Source organism: Rhipicephalus microplus, unplaced genomic scaffold (assembly GCF_043290135.1).
Source record: "Rhipicephalus microplus isolate Deutch F79 unplaced genomic scaffold, USDA_Rmic scaffold_24, whole genome shotgun sequence".
Classification (NCBI taxonomy): Eukaryota; Metazoa; Arthropoda; class Arachnida; order Ixodida; family Ixodidae; genus Rhipicephalus; species Rhipicephalus microplus.
This window is the reverse complement of record NW_027464597.1, coordinates 4,460,494-4,479,666: the sequence shown is the minus strand read 5'-3', so window position 1 is coordinate 4,479,666 and position 19,173 is coordinate 4,460,494. Positions and strand designations below refer to the sequence as shown.

Sequence of the window (19,173 nt, the reverse complement as noted above, 5' to 3'; positions counted from 1 at the left end):
ACAAGGGGTCGACAACACGGACTGTGCTACGTAAGCTCAAGAGTGGCGTGAAGGTTGAATATCTCCCACATCAAATCAGGGCGGCTGGTGAACTGGCACTTGTGGTTGCACCTGGTCGGCCAATGCAGTGTCTGCGCTGCCAAGGTACCAGCCGTGTTAGAAGAGAGTGCCCCGATGCTCGCGTTGTCGGCGGTTTGGCCACAGAGAAGACGCATGCATGCGCACGTACGCATCGGCTGTAGGATCAGCTGAAGGTGAAGACATAGCAGAGTTGGTGATGGACGAGACCGAGGCTGAAGACGCGGCGAAAGGCGCAGGCGACGTGGTGAAACCAGAAGCTTCAACAGGTACTGCCACACCGACTGGTGGTGATGAACCAACAGTACAAGCAGACATAGAATCTGGGGAGTTTACTCAAAAGCCAGCCGGCCAAACCGAAGAAGGCTTCACAAGTACCTCATCGAAGGAGCCGGAGCCGGTAGAATTAACCGAACTTCCAGTGTCGTGCGAGAGTATCAGTGGTGGGGCGTCAAGCAAAAGACCCCACGAGCAGTCTGCAGGACGGCGTGAGGCGTTCAGTGAAAAGCATGAAGAGGGGCCACCTGTGAAGGCGACTTCGTTCAGACGCAGCAGAACAAGGCTGCGTCCCAACCCGACATTGGACAAACACTGGCCTCATTTGCCCTCCAGTGGCACGGGTCCACCTGGAGGCTCCGAAGATGTCTAGCTCTATGCTAGGCGCTGAAGGTAAGCATCATGCCCCGGGCTAACTTCTTCATGGTGTATACATGGCTTTTGCACCGAAACTTAGAGTGGCAACGTTAAATGTTCGAGGTCTTGCCGCCAAGCGGAAACAGAGCCAAGTCTACAGGCTGCTCGTGGATCATGTTCTGGATATACTAGCTGTACAAGAAACAAAAGTAGACGGTGAGGAGGAGACCCGGGGCATGGTTCTGAGGTTTACGGCGCGTTACTACGCAATTGTAAGTCAAGCAATAGGCACGTCTACAGGCTGTGTTTTGTTCATTAAGAAGTTACCGGGTCTGGTAGTGCAAGATACTTTCTCTTGCCCATCTGGTAGATTGGTTTTCTGTGATTTTGTATTCAATGAATGTCAGTGGCGTATAGTGTGTATTTATGCACCAACCATTTGCGAGGAAGGATCACTTTTTTTTTCAAGTCTAAAGCAGCACTTCACTTTGAAAAGGAAATATGTATTACTTGGTGATTTTAACTGCGTCCTCAATGGGCGAGATCGAGCAAAGGGACGTGCCATTTACGATAAAGGTAGTAGGACGCTAGCGGACGTAATTACTGAATTAGAGTTAGAAGACGTGGGCCGCTCTATGGAGGGAACGCGGGATGTGCATTTCACACATTTTCAGGGGAATAGCCATGCGCGCCTTGATCGCATTTACGTGTCGCTTGAATTAATAGCCCACTGTAAGACATATGCTGTCTACCTTATACACTTCAGTGATCATTGTTTAGGTAAATGTGATATGAGACAGAAAACAAAAGGTGGAACTTTCTCATGGGAGCTGTGGAAGATGAATTCCACTTTGATTACCGACGAATATTTCTTAGATCAGGTAACGAACTGTATCAATGAAATAAAAATGGACGATGAAGTTAAACTTGCAGAGCAATGGGAAGAGTTCAAGCAGCGAATAAAAATAAAAGCTATTGATCGTTCTTGCATTGAGTTACGAAAGGAAAAAGACAGAGAAAGAACTCCGAAAGACTTTGGAAAGACTAATAGACTTGGAGTGCAAACAACCGGGAGAGTATAAAATTTACATGCGCAATATTAAGCAGAAACTTGCACTGCATGACGAGGAACGCTGCCGCGGTGCACTCGTTCGTGCTAGGGCTGAGGCATTAGCGGCTGGAGAGACGCCAACCAAAAGAGCGTTAGGGGTGGAGAAAACGAACGCTCGACGGAATCATATCGAAAAAATAGAGAAGGATGGTCACGAATTAACTGATACGGACAGCATTTTATCCGTATTTTCAAGTCATTTTGAAAACCTTTTTGCGTGTAGACAGGTAAACCTAGAAAGATTTAAAGAAGAATATTTAGGACGCATGCTGAAAGTGAGTGAGGAAGTGAAAAACGCTTTGGAATTATCCATATCTGCATCTGAAGTGGAACGGGCGATTGATATGTTAAATCCCGGAAAATCTCCAGGACCAGATGTTCTTTGTGCCAAGTGGTACAAATGTCTTAAAAGTGAACTGTCTCCTATTCTTGCAGGCGTTTTTAATGAGGCATGTCAGGAAAAGAAATTACCACCATCCTTTGGTGAATCGGGTACCGTTCTCATTCCGAAAACAGACGAGGCTGAAAAGCTCAAGCACGTCCCAGCGTACAGGCCAATAGCACTGACAAACGTAGACTACAAAATATTAAGAAAAATTTCGGCGGCTAGACTTCAGTCAGTAATAAAATATATCGTCGGTCCACACCAAACGTGTGGAATCAAAGGTCGGTCCATAATTACAAACGTTCATAAAATGCGATCCGTGCTCGAATGTGTTGACGCCAGTCAAGCTTGTGTGGCCATACTCCAGCTGGATCTGGAGAAAGCGTTTGATTGCGTTGCCCACGCTCTTTTGTTTGCAGTGTTGAAGCACATTAATGCTGGTAAAATAATTATTGACAGAGTAGCCATGGCATATCGGAATGGTAGTACGAGACTAATTATCAACAAGATATTGGGCCCCCCCATTAGAATGAAGCGCTCAGTGCGTCAAGGTTGCCCTGTTAGTCCACTGTTGTTTTGCATCTATATTGAAACTTTATGTCGGTCGATATTGCACAATGACATCATTAATGGGTTTAGAGTACAATCTTCAGAGGTCAAACTGCTCGCATACGCTGATGATGTTGCGATTTGTAGCACTTCCTATGTCGGTATTGAAGAATCAATCAGAGTTTCTAAATCTTTCGCCGAAGTTACAGGAAGCCACATAAACTGGGGTAAATGCCTCGGCTTCTGGCATGGATATTGACCTTCAACACCAGAATTTTTTGCAGCCATTAAATGTACAAGAACGCCAGTTAAATATCTCGGAGTACCACTCGAGTCATACAAAAGTACTGACGAATATTGGACACAGCAAACGAAAGAAATTAAAGAGAAAGCGAATCGGTGGAATGCAACTTATCTTTCCATGTTTGCTAGAGCTACTGCATGCAACTGGTTTTTTGTGTCTAAGCTGTGGTATGTGATGCAAGTGCTGTACTGTTCCTGGGTCAATGTGCAAAAATTACATCGGGTGTTTGCAATATTTGTGTGGGGGTCTAACTGGGAAAGGTACAGTCGCACGAATTTGTTTAGACGAGTGAAGTGTGGAGGCCTTGGGCTAGGACATCTGTTTATCAAGCAGTTAGTAAATAGGTTTTTCTTTTTTCATGAGACAAGAGAGCCTTTCCTACTAACAGTGTGTCAAACAAGACTAAGTAGACTGTTGCCCGAGTTTGTTGTGAGCACCCATGTTACCACAGGGGCTGTGCAAGGATACATGAAAGAAGTAGTGAACAGCGTGCGGTTTTTGTGTGTTCGTTTTTCAACTGACTACCTGTGGTCTGTTGGAAAGAAAAAACTGTACAAAGATTTATGTGATACGATGCTCCCCGTCACACTGTACAGAGCGCTATATACAGCACGCAAGGGTCAGAACGTACTTAAACGAGTTAAAAAAATGCCAGCAGCTCCAAGTGCGAAAACGTTCTTTTTCAAATTACTCACTGGAACACTTCCTGTAAGAACCTTCCTAGAGGAGCGTGGGTTTTAAGTGCCTTGGGGATCTCACTGTCTAATCTGTAAGAAACCGGAAACTATCGACCATGTTTTCCTGCACTGTTGGGAAGGAGTTTATTTTTGGGACGTATTACAAAGGACAATCAAAAAAGAGTTTCCGTTAGACCCTCATGGGATCAGGTATTTGGCAATAGAGAATGAGGATGGATTACCTTTCGATTTTATCATGATGACTGCCTTGCACAGTATATGGCGCTCTGGAATGGCTGGATTTCATTGTGACCCAGACAGAAGACCAGCAAGAGAGTATTTTGAAGAAAGCATCTCAAGATTACTTGAGGTAGTAAGAACAGACGAATGTGTACCTTTATGGGTAAAAAGGGTAGAAGCCCTACTGACCATGAAGGAATTCTAGGACGTGATGTGTTATAGTTATGCTTGACAGGCTTAGTTTTTTGTATTGTTCGCAGTGAAATGTAATATATCTTAGCAACCGGTTTGTGAAGTTTACCGGAAATAAAGAAAAAAAAAGTTTCGGGACGTAGTGGTCAGCGCCGCGCCCTGAGAATTTAGAGGTTGCTGGTTCGATTCGGCGCCGCAGATGCTTGTATTCTCGTTTTTTTTTCAATCTGTCATTGTAGTGGCGTAGGCGATACATTTAGGCACCGCTTAGCTGGCGAAACGCACCAGCTTATCAGACAAAAAAGGTGGCTAGCAGAGGACGTCGAACGAACGCATGCACGCATGACGTGGGGCGCGCTCGCAAGAGTATTGTAGAACATGTGCTGGGCATGTGCAATGTCTCCAACGGCGCTGACAGTGCTGTCGGCCCTGCGCTCGCTGGTTCACTGTGTTCACCACTGTGAATGCTATATGTTGCGGCATGTGGCCTGTGGCGTGTAGTTCATCTTCCACTGTGGTGCTACAAAAAAACTTGTGCCTGTTAAAGACATCTGGAAAACAACATCTTCGAAACATTTTGCAAAACAGGTTACATGTTTTTATGCATACTTTATTTGCACTAGCATACGAATTGGATATAACGACCAGCTTCGTCAGCACGCAAATGACGTGAAAAACAAAGGACGCTGGGTGGCAATTCACAGGAACTAAAGCCCCTAGATTTTCCTTTTGCTTTCTTACGTAGCGGCTACCATTGAACTATTGTCGACGAGTCTCAATGAACAACGCTCGTTTTCGGCATTTATGTTCTTCCTAACCCTTTGCCAGCACTTGGTGAAACGAGTCTCCCGCTCACAAACGATGGGACACTCATCGAAGGAGAAAGACCCGTGGCGTCCGTGAAAGATGCGTGCCTGATCATCGCTTCCTCTATTTCATCAACGCCAGCCAGATGTTACTGATCCAGCTGTTCACCACCATCTCCTCAGTCCTTTCCCACTCTAGCAAATCGCCTGCCCTTCGTGAGTGCTTTGTGGCTTCGGTGAGGGGGACTCATAATGCGGCGCCTCACTACGGAAACCACATGAAGTAACTTTTTGTTCATTTGCTTACAGATCCATGGGGCGTCGTCTTGCATTCCTCGTGTTCATAATGTTGGCAGTCACGCTGGCTCTGTAAAAAAATACGGCCTTTTGAAATAGCCTGCCGTCTTTCGTGGCGCTATAGGGCAACCATGGGGAAGCATCACTGCAACGCTACTGCATGCGCTGACTTTAAGAGCACAGTAATGCAGCGGTGGCATTGCTTCGAGACACGAAGAAGCGGCCTGAAGGAACAAATCTAAGAGACGTATGATATCGGAGTGGGAAACACGTCTACTCCATCGTCGGGGAAAAGCGTTCAGACGCACGTGTGACGCGAGCAGTGCTACCCTTCATATCGCGCCGCATCATGACCACTTCCTGAATTAAGGCAGACCAACGGCTCCCGCTTAGTAGCGCGCGTTTGCACTGGCTTTGAAATAAATAAAGGTGAAAAGTGGTTGTGACGGCGGCTCCACGAACAAAACGCAATCGGCACAGAGCAGCGTTCAGGCAGATGCCGGCGACGATCAGCGTGAGGTGAGCGAGACGAGCCTCGAACCTAGTACCCAAGCGATGGTGAAGCTGCTTGTCAACGATGCGTCGTCTTCTTCACAATTTGCCCCCGCTGAAAAAGAGCCACCCTGGTGCCTCAAGAGTCCTGCGGCAGAGGGATATGGTATGGCTTGAGAAGAGCCACGTGGACGATGTCACGTCCACGCTGGCGCATACCGTCAAATGGGCAAACGAGCTCAATTAGAACATGACTGGGGAGGTTTGCTCCAAAACGCGGTAAGGGCCCTCGTACTTTGGGACGAGTTTTGAGAAAAGGCGAGGGGTTTGGTGAGTAACAGCCAACCATGCACGAGATCCCGGGGAATAGTTGTGCTTCGTAGAGAGTCGACATTGTTTTCTTTCTTGCGCTGTTTTTGTGACATAAAAGTGCCCGCGTATTCGCGACAGCTTTCCGCTTGTTGGGCAGCTTCGGACACGGGTGGGCATGCGGATGCGTAAGAACGGTATGGAAGAATAGTGACGATGATTTGGGAAGGTTCGCGTTTATAGAGGAAGAAGATAGGTGAAAAATCTGGTGGTAAACTGCGTCGCAATGTTGTATGCGAACGTGATGAATGAAAGAATGCGCTCCCAGTTAGTATGATCAGATGTCAACACACATACCGCGAGCATATCGCCGAGGGTGTGGTTAAGTCTCCCTGAGAGCCTGTTAGTCTGTGGGTGGTATGCCGTGGTCTTGCGATGAACAACGTGGCATTCGGAAAGTAGAGCTGCGACGACTTTTGATAGAAATGCTTGACCTCGGTCACTGAGTAGTTCTCGAGGTGCACCATGCCGGAGTATTAAGTGACGGAGGACTACTAGAAGCTACGTCCTACGTATAGGGGCGCTTGAAGGGGGGGGGGGGCGTTTCAGGGTAGCGTGTTAAAATGTCCACAGCGACTATGATCCATCGATTGCCATTTGATGTTATCAGTATTGGACCGTAGCAATCAATTCCGACCCGATCGAAAGGTTTGGCAGGGCACGGAAGCAGCTGGAGCGCACAGGGCGAAAATAAAGGCGGTGATTTACGAAGCTGACAGTCTAGGCGGCATATAAGAAAGTTGCGAACAATATTATACATTTCGAGCCAGTCGAAGCGGCGGCGAATACATTCGTAAGTTTCGAAAACTCCGGCATGGCCACAATGCGTATCATCGTGGAAGCAGGCGCATACTTGTGATTGCAAGCTACGGGGAACAACGAAAAGCCACTTAGGACCTTCAGGTGCGTAGTTGCGTTGGTGTGGTAGCCGATCCCGAATGGCGAAATTAGCTGCTTGACGTCGGAGAGATCGTGATACCACAGTGGTCGACAATGCAGAGATACAGTCAAAAGTGGAAGCGATCCATGGGTCTTGGTGCTGTTCCCTGGCAAACGAGTCAAGGTCGAGAGATGAGGCAGAGTTGGTTCCATTGGTTCCACAGGCCGAGCCGGGAGATTAAGGCGAACTCCAGACAGGGCGTCGGCGTCAGAGTGCTTGCGTTCACTGCGATAGATGACGCGCATGTCGTACTCCTGTATTTGCAGTGCCCAGCGGGCTAGCTGGCTAGATGGGTCTCTCAATGTGGCGAGCCAACAGAGCTCATGATGATCCATTACCAGGTCGAACGGGTGACCGTAAAAATAAGGGCGGAACTTGCGAAGCGTCCACACTAGAGCTAAGCACTCCTTTTCAGTGAGGCTGTAACTGGCTTCAGCTTTAGTAAGCGTGCGACTCGCATAAGCCAAGACGTATTCGCAGTAGCCCGGCTTACCTTGAGTGAGGACAGCACCGAAACCATTCCCGCTAGCGTCTGTGTAAACTTCCGTTGCAGCTGTTGGGTCGAAATTCACAAGAATGGAAGGAGAGGTGGGCAGACAACGCAGCGTGGCAAAGGCGACGTCGCAGTCTAGCGAAGAGGAGGAGAGGTCTGCGTCACCGCGTAGGACGTTGGTCAGTGGTAACATGATCGCCACAAAATTTCGGACGAAGCGCCGGAAGTAATAGCATAGTCTGACGAAACTGCGTAGTTCTATGAGCGTAGCAGATTCCGGGAACTCGGCGACTGCACGAAGTTTTGTATGGTCGGCTAAAACATCATGCTTGGACGCGACGTGCCCTATAATTTGGACCACTCTCGCATTACCAAGCAGCACTTTTTGAGGTTCAGCTGGAGCCCAGCGTCGGTTAAACACGTCAGAGCCAGTCGGAGCCGAGGCAAAAGGGTAAAAAAGGCGAGAGAAAAGATGGCAATCTCGTCGAGGTAGCATAGACACACAGACCAGATGAGTCCGCGCAGTGTGTTGTCCATGAGTCGTTCAAACGTGGCAGGGGCATTACAAGTCCCAAAAGGCATTACTTTAAATTCATACAGACCATCTGGTGTAATAAACTCAGTTTTCTGGCGATCAGCTTCCACCATGGGAACCTGTCAGTAGCCGGAACGTAAGTCTAACGAGGAGAAGCATTCGGCTCCTTGAAGGCTGGCATCGTCGATGCGTGGTAATTGAGAGACGTCGTTCCGCGTCACCTTATTTAATCGACGGTGACAAAAAAGCGAATGGATCCGTCCCAACTAGAACGACAGGAGATGCCCAAGGACTGTGTGATGATTAATAAGGCCACGGTGTAGCATCTATATTACATGGTCGTTGATGACGTGACATTCCGTTGCAGAGATGCGGTACGGTCTTTGACGCAAAGGCTGGTGCAAACCGGTAGGCATGTAGTTGTGCGCACTTTTAAAGTACAACCCAATTGCGGCTGAGAAACGTCGAATGAATTCATGAAGTGCTGGAGGAGGCTAAGAAGCTTGGCGCGTTCTGTAGCACTCAGGTTATAGGCGATGAAAGTTAAGGTGTCACTCGACCGGAATTCCAGCTGGGGAAGGGCATGAACTTCAATCAAGTCACTACCGCACAATTTGTCTGGCATACTAAGGTAGAAAGAAGATTCAAGGTGCTCCACACGGCTGAGACATTCATCGAGAACTAGCGTAAGCGGTGTGGAAAGTGGGTTGTGGACGAAAATCGTACTTTAGCCAGCAGTGACGTCAAGTGTAGCGAAAGTGAGGAAGACGGCTCTGCGGCTCATGAAAATGCTGGAAGGGGTAAACAACACAGTAACATCGTTAAGGTCATCGCAGCAAACAGCGGACGACGGCAAGAGAGGCTGGCCGAATGTTGTCTCACGTATGACGAGTTTAGGCAGCCGATCAAGATCTTGGTGCAATCGTTTGTCAGACAGGGACTAAAATTGAACTTCAGTGCGTGTTCAGTCGATGACGGCATTAGGATGTGAAACAAAGTCCCACCCGAGGATAATATGGTGCGAGAACACTGAAAGGGCGATAAATTATATGACGTACATAGAGCCTTCGATGAATATGCGAGCAGTACAGGCACCGAGAGGTCTAACTGGCTGGGCGCAAGCTGTGTGAAGTGATAATCCAGAGACCAGCGTGGTCACTTTGCTAACTGGCTGGGCCCTAGCCGTGTGAAGCGATAATACAGACCGGCGTGGTCACTTTGCGCAGGGAGCGGCCGAGTTGGCGGCCATAACTGAAACGGTGGCACCAGTGTTGACGAGGGCAAATGTGGAAACACCATCGACAGATATCGTGACTACGACAGCAGATGAGGTGCGGGGACTCGGGCATTTCGATGATAGCGCAGTTCTTACCTCTGGAACTGCGGCGTTTAGTTTTCCCGGTTGGAGGGTTCGGGTCGGCAACGCATTGGAGAAGGTGATCGCCTGCGAGGAGATTGGGAGCGGGGAGAATGAGTCTGAAATGAGAACCGTGGCGAGTGAGATTAGAGAAGTTCAGTGTAGCCATACTGCGGTAAGGTATAGGGAGCACTTGGGTGTTGGTCGTATGGGAACAGCCGGGTAGCATCATGAAATGGTTGGCAGCGACGGCGACAATATCGGGCAACGTGTCCGGGAGCAATTGTCATGAGTGCGCCAAAAATCGCTGAGTCACGGTGCAGCCCATGGTGTCGAAAGAGGGGCGGAGTGGGGAGCAGGTGAATGCATGGGTGGAAAATGCTGCTAGCGGGACCTGCGTATACCACCTGGACATCTGTAAGAGGCGTGGCTACGGGTTGCATAGGCGGCGCATAAAAGACAGGCGTGGCCACAAGCTGCTGGTGGGGAGCGACGGGAACGGCCTAAACGACGAGGTACGGTGGCTGTCTTATTAAATGAAGGAAAGTTGCCAAACAACTTCTTCACGTACAAACTCTTTAATCTCTTGCACGGGCGTTGAGTGCTCGAGAATGATGAAATTAAGACTAGAGAGCGAGTCGGCATGCGAGAAAAAATGTCGAATCAGGGCGCGCTGCTTTTTCAACTAGTCAAACCGTCTATACAAAGTGAAAAGTTCCGCAACGGTGCCAGAACCACAGGCCAGGAGCATCTGAAATGCAGCGTACTTTGATGATCCCTTTAAGGTTGTGCTGAATCCTGTCAGACTCAGGCAAGGTGGTGTTGACACGCTTACAAATATCAACGATGTCTTCGATATAACTAGTGTATGTCTCGGACGCCTTCTGCGCGCGAGTGCGCAAGCGTTGTTCAACATGGAACTTGCGGACAGCGGGTCGGCCAAATACGGCAGCAAACGACGTATTGAAGGCGGACATTGTCGGAATATTGTTTTGTTGTTGTCATACCACATTTCGCCAACGTTAGTGAGGTAAAAGATGACGTGAGTCAACTTGTCCGCGCCATTCCACTTGCTAGCACTCCCTAGTTCGTAGTGGGTGAACCAGTCTTCGACGTCGGTCTCATCAGCAACGCCAAGGCCTTTGGTTCCCGCAGGTGAGCAACCCCGTGGGTGCTGTAGGACAAAGAGGAAAGGCCAGATTGCGTGTTCTTGGTGGGTCATGATGGGAGGATGCGTTTAGCTGCGCAGCTCCAGGTTCAGGCGACGGAAAATGGCAGCACCCAGGTTCGGGCGACGGGGAATAGTAGCACCCCCCACCACTTGAAAAGGGGTTTATTGACGTGTTCTTCGACCGCGGCTCCACGAACAAAAAGCAATGGGCCCACAGCAGCGTTGAGGCAAATTCTGGCTACGATCAGCGCGAGACGAGCGAGACAAGCCAAGAAGCCAGTACCCAAGCGTTGGCGATGCTGCTTGCCAACGATGCATTTTTTTCTTCACAAAAGGTGCGCAGAGATAATGCGTACTTATAAATGCGTGGCTTTGTAAATCTTCCAAGTTAGGAATAAAATGATGGGAGACGCCGGTTGCGTGTGGGGGGCGGCCGCGAGGCGAGGAAGTTGTCAGTACTTAAGTAAAATAGAAAAATCTATGGTCTTAACAAGTGAGGTTCTTCGCCAAAGAGCCACCAGCACATATTCGTAGTGAAACGCAAAAACGAAGTGAGGTACACCGTTACGGAAGCCCACACCAGTATAAGTCTACATGACTGATGCATAGCGCAGCTTCCATCTCTATCTAAGAAGAAATTAACATATCTGATGGACATGGTACATGTGTGCTGATGGTTTTGGAATTGTGTTGGTGGATCACATGTATGGCGATGTTTTAATTTGAATTTGCACCACTGTAAGGAGCTTTGTGTTCAATTTCGCGGCTGCAATGTGCTATGTTGTCAGGGTACGGTACGAAGGATCCGGAGAAGTGCCACCACTTAGGGTGACACTGCGGGCCACTCCCACGTGCGGACAATTAGTCCTAGCCTAACCACCGGATCCGAATTGTACAAAAAAGGCTCATTAGCTTTCGCCAATAAACTGTTGATTGCTTGCACCTCGTCTGTGTTATCACGTTTCTTTTGTTCCGTCCTGCGCACGACAACACTCGCCCTAATCGGCATTTGCCCTCCTTGTAGTCTCTCGTGGGGAGTAGTAAGGTTTGGGAAATTTTTGTGGCCCATACGCGCTATACGAGTTTTTAACAGCCGACCTGTAATCATCAAGCAAGCATATCTGTGTATGGTATAGTATAGTGTAGTATAGTATAGTACACAAAAGTGTAGTAGGGTATATGAAAGGTGAGAATGAGAGAGATGAGTCCGTAAAAGCCTACCTAAACCAGCAACGGCTAAGTGCACACCAGTTCTGCCGCCACCCTGGCTTGCGCAACGCTGTGGATGTCGTACTATGCTTTTTCTATTTTATTCATTGAATAATTCGTTTGCCGACTCAGATCAATCAATCGCTATGAAGGCAGGAATCGCATGGTGTGAAGTAGCAGCCTATAGTAAGGTCTTACTCAACAGAAAATGAGCACACAATACCAACCTAAAAAATGAAAAAAATACAAAGCTAGCAGTTGCATATGTTGCAATAAACTCGCCTTTTGTGAGCAGCAAACTAATGTTTGCGGTGGGGTCTGGCAACACTGTCATTTGAGAAGCTGCCATTGTTCAAAGTGCCACTTTATTTCACCAGAATTTCTGGATTCGTTGTCTCAGCATATCCATGTGCATAAACTTGGTCCATGTGCACGTGAAGATACTTTTTTTTCATTTATTTATTGTCATATGATGGGTGAGAGTTGTATTTTTTGTTGCATCAGTGTTGTGTTATCGCAAAGAAGAACACCGCGTCACGCGAGTGGTAGTTTTCTTTTAACGTGCATTCCCCCACGATGAAGCGAGCGCAGGTAACGCACAGCTTGTACCGTGTGGGCCATGTGCTAAATTGAGATAAGTATTGTCACCAAAGACAAAACCTGCTGAAAAACCAGATTCCCCGTGTCCTGAAACACTTAAGCTTTCCCACAGAAACCAGTTGTTTGATGCCTGATGACGTGAGGTATAGCTCGTCTCACATCGAGGTTCAAGACTTCATGACCTTCAAGGAGCCATGCAGTCATTGGCACCGAGATTACCTTTTTCCGCCTTGTCATTCTAGAAAAAGGTCACGAAGAAACTTTGCTGCCAATTGTTACAGACTTGGCTCAGAAAAACCACATTTCCGGTGTCCTGAAACACTCAAGCTTTCCCATAGAAACGAGTTGTTTAATGCCTGATGACGTGAGGTATCATTTGGCAAGCACTCTGAAATTATGACGGGTAGATTGCCACTATCCCTCAAGAGGAAGGTATATAACAGCTGTATCTTGCCGGTACTTAGCTACCGAGCAGAAACCTGGAGACTTACAAAGAGGGTCCAGCTTAAATTGAGGACTACGCAGCGAGCAACTGAAAGAAAAATGGTAGGTGTAACCTTAAGAGACAAGAAGAGAGCAGAGTGGATTAGAGAACAAATGGGGGTTAAGGATATCATAGTTGATATAAAGAAGAGGAAGTGGACATGGGCCGGGCATGTAGCGCGTAGACAGGATAATCGCTGGTCATTAGGGGTAACTAACTGGATTCCCAGAGAAGGCAAGCGGGTTAGGGGGAGACAGAAGGTGAGGTGGGCAGATGAGATTAAGAAGTTTCCGGGCGTAAATTGGCAGCAGTAAGCACAGGACCGGGTAAACTGGCAGAACATGGGAAAGGCCTTTGTCCTTCAGTGGACGTAGTCGGGCTGATGATGATGATGATAATGATGATGATGATGATGACGTGAGGTATAGCTCGTCTCACATGGAGGTTCATGACTTCATGACCTTCAAAGAGCCATGCAGTCATTGGCACCGAGATTAAAATACCTTTTTCCGCCTTGGTATCGTAGAAAAAGGTCACAAAGAAATTTTGCTACCAATTGTGGCAGAATCGGCTCATAAATTGAAAGTTGTGTATGCGGTATCCTGAATACATCTGTGAAAACTTAGGCAGTAGTTTTTTCGTCATCGTCTTCTTCGGTACTTGACCAATGAGAAAGCGAGATGGCGAAAGGAGAAAAAAAAAACGACACTCACCATAACCGAATGTTTTATGATTCCTTATGTATTCATTATTATATCGGTAGCTCTCATATTTCTTGTGTTGTTTCTAAGATGTCCAACTTCCTATTTTACAAGTGGGTCTTCCTTAACATTAACACGTCACTCGCAGGAATATGCAGTCTTCGTGTCCCAAATATGGGACACCAGAAATGAGGGGTTTTCAGAGCTCTGAATGCATTCATGCAAAGCCCGGGCTGTATCTTTTGTGACGGCACTCAATTTCTTGTTATTCCAGAGGAGAAACTTGCTTTTATTTTGTAGTTACTATGTATTGTGTCTTCAGTAGCGAGATAGCGCGTAATGAATTTAAATTCATTTTTTGCACCATATGAATCGTGCGTGAGGGAGCTAGAAGATGACGGCAATGAAGTGCACCTCAATCAACTCGCCCTTAAAGACCTAATGAATTCGACTCTCCCTCTTAAGAAGGGAATTAGTTTCATAAGCAAGACACCGTCCGATCCATGGCCTATACCCCTGAGTGGGTTGCACGAAGCTTTCGAGGAACCAACCAACCAACCATCGTTGCGGACATGGGCGGAAATAATTTCGGCACTGCGAAGGAAAATTCGGTGATCTTTTATGACGTTGAATCTTTAAAGCGCCCAATAATTAGACGACGGTCATTTAAGTACATAAGAAGCTGTGTAGCACGAGCGCAAAAGCCTGCTTGTTGGCCTTTTAGGCACTGTACTCAATACATGGTTACCAGTGCTAGTTTCACAACTATTAAATGGGCTAACAGGGTTCAAACAAATAGAAGTACACTAACTCACCATCTTTCCCAGTGCAACCACTAAGCCCTCGTGTGCTATATATAGGACACGGCGTCACTATTGCTGTATACTAGTTAGGTGCTCCGAATACATTATTTTCATGCTTTTCAGGCTGTAGTAAAGCCAAATTAATTAGAAACAAAAGTCAGTACTTGTAAAACACATTCAGGGCTGGAAAGGTTATTGGTTCACCCTCTACAACGCAGATAAAGGTACACAATGAGGCTGAAACAAAGGCATCATAAAACTCGCTCTGATATCAGGTTGAAAACATGTTGTGCTAGAGGGCAGGGAACTGCTGCTTAATAGTATAACAAAGTAAAACATAAAAGAACCACTTAACTTACGGCTTCGTGAGCGATTCGTTAATGGTTTGTACCCAGTCCCTCGTTTGACCTGTTGTGTCGGAGAAGGATGACCTAAGGGAAGAAGTGTAAATTTAAGGATGGGTTTTCGTTAACCTCAAAATTTTCCTTTAACAGTTCAATGCCATAGCAATACCCTGTCACTAGTGCATGCTTCAACCACTCAGTGCGTATTTCTCATTGTATGATCTTACTCGTGAAATTTATATTTCGGACTACTGCAAGTAATCGATTCAGTAGAAAGTAGCTTGTGTCAGCGAAATTTTTGCAGATCGTTGCATTCTCTGTAATGGTCGAGTGCTTTAAACCACGAGCAGTTATGTGCATGAAATCTTTTCCAACTTGCTATGCACCCACTACGTGGCCTTAAGGGAAAGCACGCGGTAACGGGGGTGCGTTTTTTAATGGCTGGTAGGCTTTAAACCACGAAGTAGTCATGCTAATGACATATTCTGACGCCCGATGGCAATGCACACTTGAACCCTACAATACGACATGTTGTGTTGTAAAGCTTGTATAGAGTACACGTACGCATGTGTTTGTGTGAAGTATGAACGTTATTTTCAATGTATTTTTAGGCAGACGTGTGGCTTTCTGTTGAAACACCTGCTCACCACGCAAATGGCATCGTTCAAGTCCGCTCTCGGATTCAGAAGTTTTTATTAGTTTATTTGGACTTTTCTCTTTTTTTTTTTGTAACGCTTAAGACGATTTTTCTCTCACAACCGTTAACACCGACGCCGGAACTTCTGCGGAACGAGCTATATAACATCAAAGAAAAATGACCTGCCATTCGTAGTTACTTTCCTTATTTTAATATCAGTTACCATGGCAAATATTCTGTGAAATATATTGACAGCAAACGCATTTCAATGATGCTAAACTATGGCGAAGCATACACATCCGCGGGCTTCAATGGCTACGGAGTTGTGCTTGTCTGCAGGGGGGGGGGGGGGGGCATATGTTGGCGGCCTGCTAAAGGGGCGTTTCTTATCAAAACGCTTGAAATGAATACGACAGCCGTTGACTATTTAGAGCACACAATTCCGTTCACTACACTCACACAAATCTTCAATATTTTGAATTTCATTTAACTGCGTGGCTTGAAGCAATAATGAATATATCATCTTACGTAATCAAGACCACATCACAATCACAGTATCAGAACAACCGTGAACAAAATGCATGTGTGTACACAGAAATGTTGGCAATCGATAAGCGCTTGTTTTAAAATTGACGCTAAACGAGGCAGCGGTTTAAAAGTATTGTAATAGTAAAGAAGGTTCCGTTTTGTAGCGCTTGCTCTGCTTTCAATAGTTTCACATCATTACTTTACTAAATGTTTCCGTTATGCACCAGCGTCCACGAGAGAATGCAATGTGTCTGTAAATTGATTGGTAGTTTGTGTGCCAGAATATTGCAGAATAAGGTAGAAAATTGCAAAAAAAATACTAATGCTATGCCACCTATGCTACGAAGAAATCCAATGCAAACACAGGCGGCGTAAAACAATGCACACTAGAACATATTTCGATTCATAAAAGAAAATGTGGCGCAAACACCGTGCAAAAATAGCGTGAGCTATGATATGCCAAGAACAATCCAATAGTTCCGCATTTTATTCATGATATGCACTCTCTGACGTCATCTACTTGATAAATCATGAATAACTCGAGCAAGTATCAGCAGGTTTGTGTTACTCGCTATATTCGTGCTTGTAACACCTTACAACATTTCCATAGATAGTTTCACATGTGTACCACGCGAATATACACTGAGTTCTACAAAGTTTAGGCAATATTTGTGAACAAAATACACAATGGTTAGCGAAAAAGCGCGTAGTATAGTATACTTCATGTAGTATAGTATAGTTTGAGGGTATAGTATTGTTTTAAAAAAAGAGTGCTCATTTTGAATTGTTTCAAAAATAATGTATTTTATCGTGATGCCAAATTGTATACGCAGTGGCAGAGCAATGCATACCCTGGTGGTTAAATTTGTCTACGTTTCACTTTCATGTCACGGCCACGAAAACTTTTTGCAATGAGCTTTACATACAAAATAGTGTGAAGCACCTTTAGAATAAAAATAATTTCGTATCACCTTGTTTTACACTCTGAACGAAGCGTCGTGAATCTCAAGAACGTGCTCCAGCCTGCCTTGGTGGTTTAGTTGCTAAGGCACTCGACTGCTTACCCACTGGTCGCGGGATCCAATCCCGGCCGTGGCTGCCGCTTTTTCGATGGGGCGAAAATGCTTGACGCGCTTGTGCTTAGATTAAAATGCACGTTTTAAAAGGTGGTACAAATTTCCGGAGTCCTCCACTACGGTGCCTCTCATTATCACAGGACGGTTTTGGCACGTTAAACCCCAACAATTATTATAATCAAGACCGTGATCAATACGCAGCACACCCGAAGCCTATACTTCCCATAATTTCCGTGGGGGTCTCATCGCCGCTGAAGGAGCCCACGAAGGCCCTAGCGCCATATTCTCCTCTTGGTATTACTATATGAAACTGTATACAATATCCATTTTTTTGCCTTTTTGCGACATGAACTGTATGAGGTTTCATGGCACTTGGTATGCATGGTACGTATAGGGCACTCTCAGAAGACAATGTACTTCATTTTTGCCAACTAAAAACCAGAGAACCGAGAAGACACCCTCAGTATGTATGACGTGATGGTGTTTGGTGCGAGAATCACTTTGGTGCGAGAAAATAAAATAACTGTCATCTCCTCTCCCACTTTGTTTTCAGTTGTTTTTTTGCTTACCGAACTGTGCTTTACTAATACGTGAAAAATTGTTTTTTTTCGTTTGTACTCTTTTAGAGGCCCACCCGTTACTAACCGTTGTTCGCGTGTTGCCATACAGGCACGTAGTGGTGCAAGCGCGATACCTTAAGGCAATCTTCATAAAAATGATATGCTAATTGATGAATGAATGCGGAACTTAATTGAGAAAGGTCCAATGAAAATTATTAGACTCAAAATCAAAGTTCATCACCAAGTTGAACGTATCTGATTTTGTCACCAATATCGTAGAAGTATTTCATAATAGGTTTCAATAACGAAATTGCGTTTATGCAGTGCCACCTAAGAAAATGAAAATTAATAGCAAGTTCAAATATTCATCTTTGGCTGGATTGTTCATTTCAGACATCTGAAATGTATCGAATATGCCGCTGCTGTTTTATAAAGCTTCATGCATAAAAACAACGATACTATTATTAGGAAAGCTGTAGTGAGAACTTTGGATTGCCTTGAAAAATGTGCAATACAAGAGTTCGAAAATAAGGGTTCTCTTGATCATGGAGCCCATCGAAACGTGGCTCCCACGTGCCACTATCAAATCCACCTTGTGAACACAGTAGTGTCACTCGTTACTCGCAAAGCTATCGTAAATGCTAATTAGCATGTGTCGTTTTAATGCCACTGCAAAAAAAATACATATATTGCGGAGAACATGACCCCTTGAAGGTATCAACAATCCCTGAAAACAGAATGTTCCTGCTGCCAAAAGTCTGACAATAGTATTTGTCTTTGTCAAGGCAGTACCAGCTCCCAAGAATTTTTCGTCATTTTAATATTAGATATCGTTGCGATAAAAGATTACGTACCTTGTCTCACAAGTCCGTCTAATCTTTGTGGACTCTGATGTGCGAGATCTCCAGTGCTACCCAAATGCGTCCCTTTGCTGCGTGACGAAGGTCTACCACGTGACTTGCCTGGTCCAAAAAGTGGACCTGGAAGCGCTGATGATGAGCCTTCATATTTTATCGCGCAAAGAAGCGCAAAAGCCACTAGGAAGATGAGCGCGTTGGTGCTATAGGCGTGTCGCATTGTCATCGGAAGTGTATGACTAAATGTTTTCGTCTCTTCCACTGGGCTTCGTGTTTCCACCGAAACAATGCACAATCACAGAAAACAGTATCACTTGAATCTAACACGTATGATTTTTTTTGTTTTCGTACAGCTGAACACGAGGCCGCAGCTGCATAATAGCAGAAACAAATATAATGATAGCACGTGAGAGACCTAAGTGGTGGTCCTTTTCTCCTGCTTTCGCTTTACTCACCGAGTCAGCTCAGCACGTAAGGTGTCACGCTGCTGAGCTAGAGGGCGAGAGTTTGATACTTGGCAATGGCGGTCACATTTGTGTAGGCGCGAATCGCAAAGTAGACTCGGGTTACTGGATTTAGGTCAAAGAACCCCACGTGAACGACGTCAATTTGGAACTCCCCAGTACGATGTCCCTCACAATTACTTTTGGTTTTCAATGAATCAAATATGCAATGAATAAATGAATGAACGAACGTTTAGGTTTAAGTTAACTGGAGGAAATTAGTCTCAAGCGAAAGCGTCAAG

General features: G+C 46.0%; 1 long non-coding RNA gene across 2 annotated transcripts in view; it reads right to left on the bottom strand.

Annotated features, from left to right (window-relative positions):
- LOC142786459 (uncharacterized) overlaps positions 1-18,678 on the bottom strand; it is a 49,383-nt gene extending 30,705 nt beyond the window's left edge. Inside the window, exons 1-2 of one of the 2 annotated variants that reach the window (XR_012889053.1) lie at positions 18,426-18,678; positions 14,786-14,857 (exon numbers count right to left, since the gene is read on the bottom strand). This is a non-coding gene — a long non-coding RNA (uncharacterized LOC142786459). The remainder of the gene's footprint in view (positions 1-14,785; positions 14,858-18,425) is intronic. The other variant, XR_012889054.1, reaches the window with a different exon arrangement.
- Between the last annotated feature and the right edge of the window lie 495 nt (positions 18,679-19,173).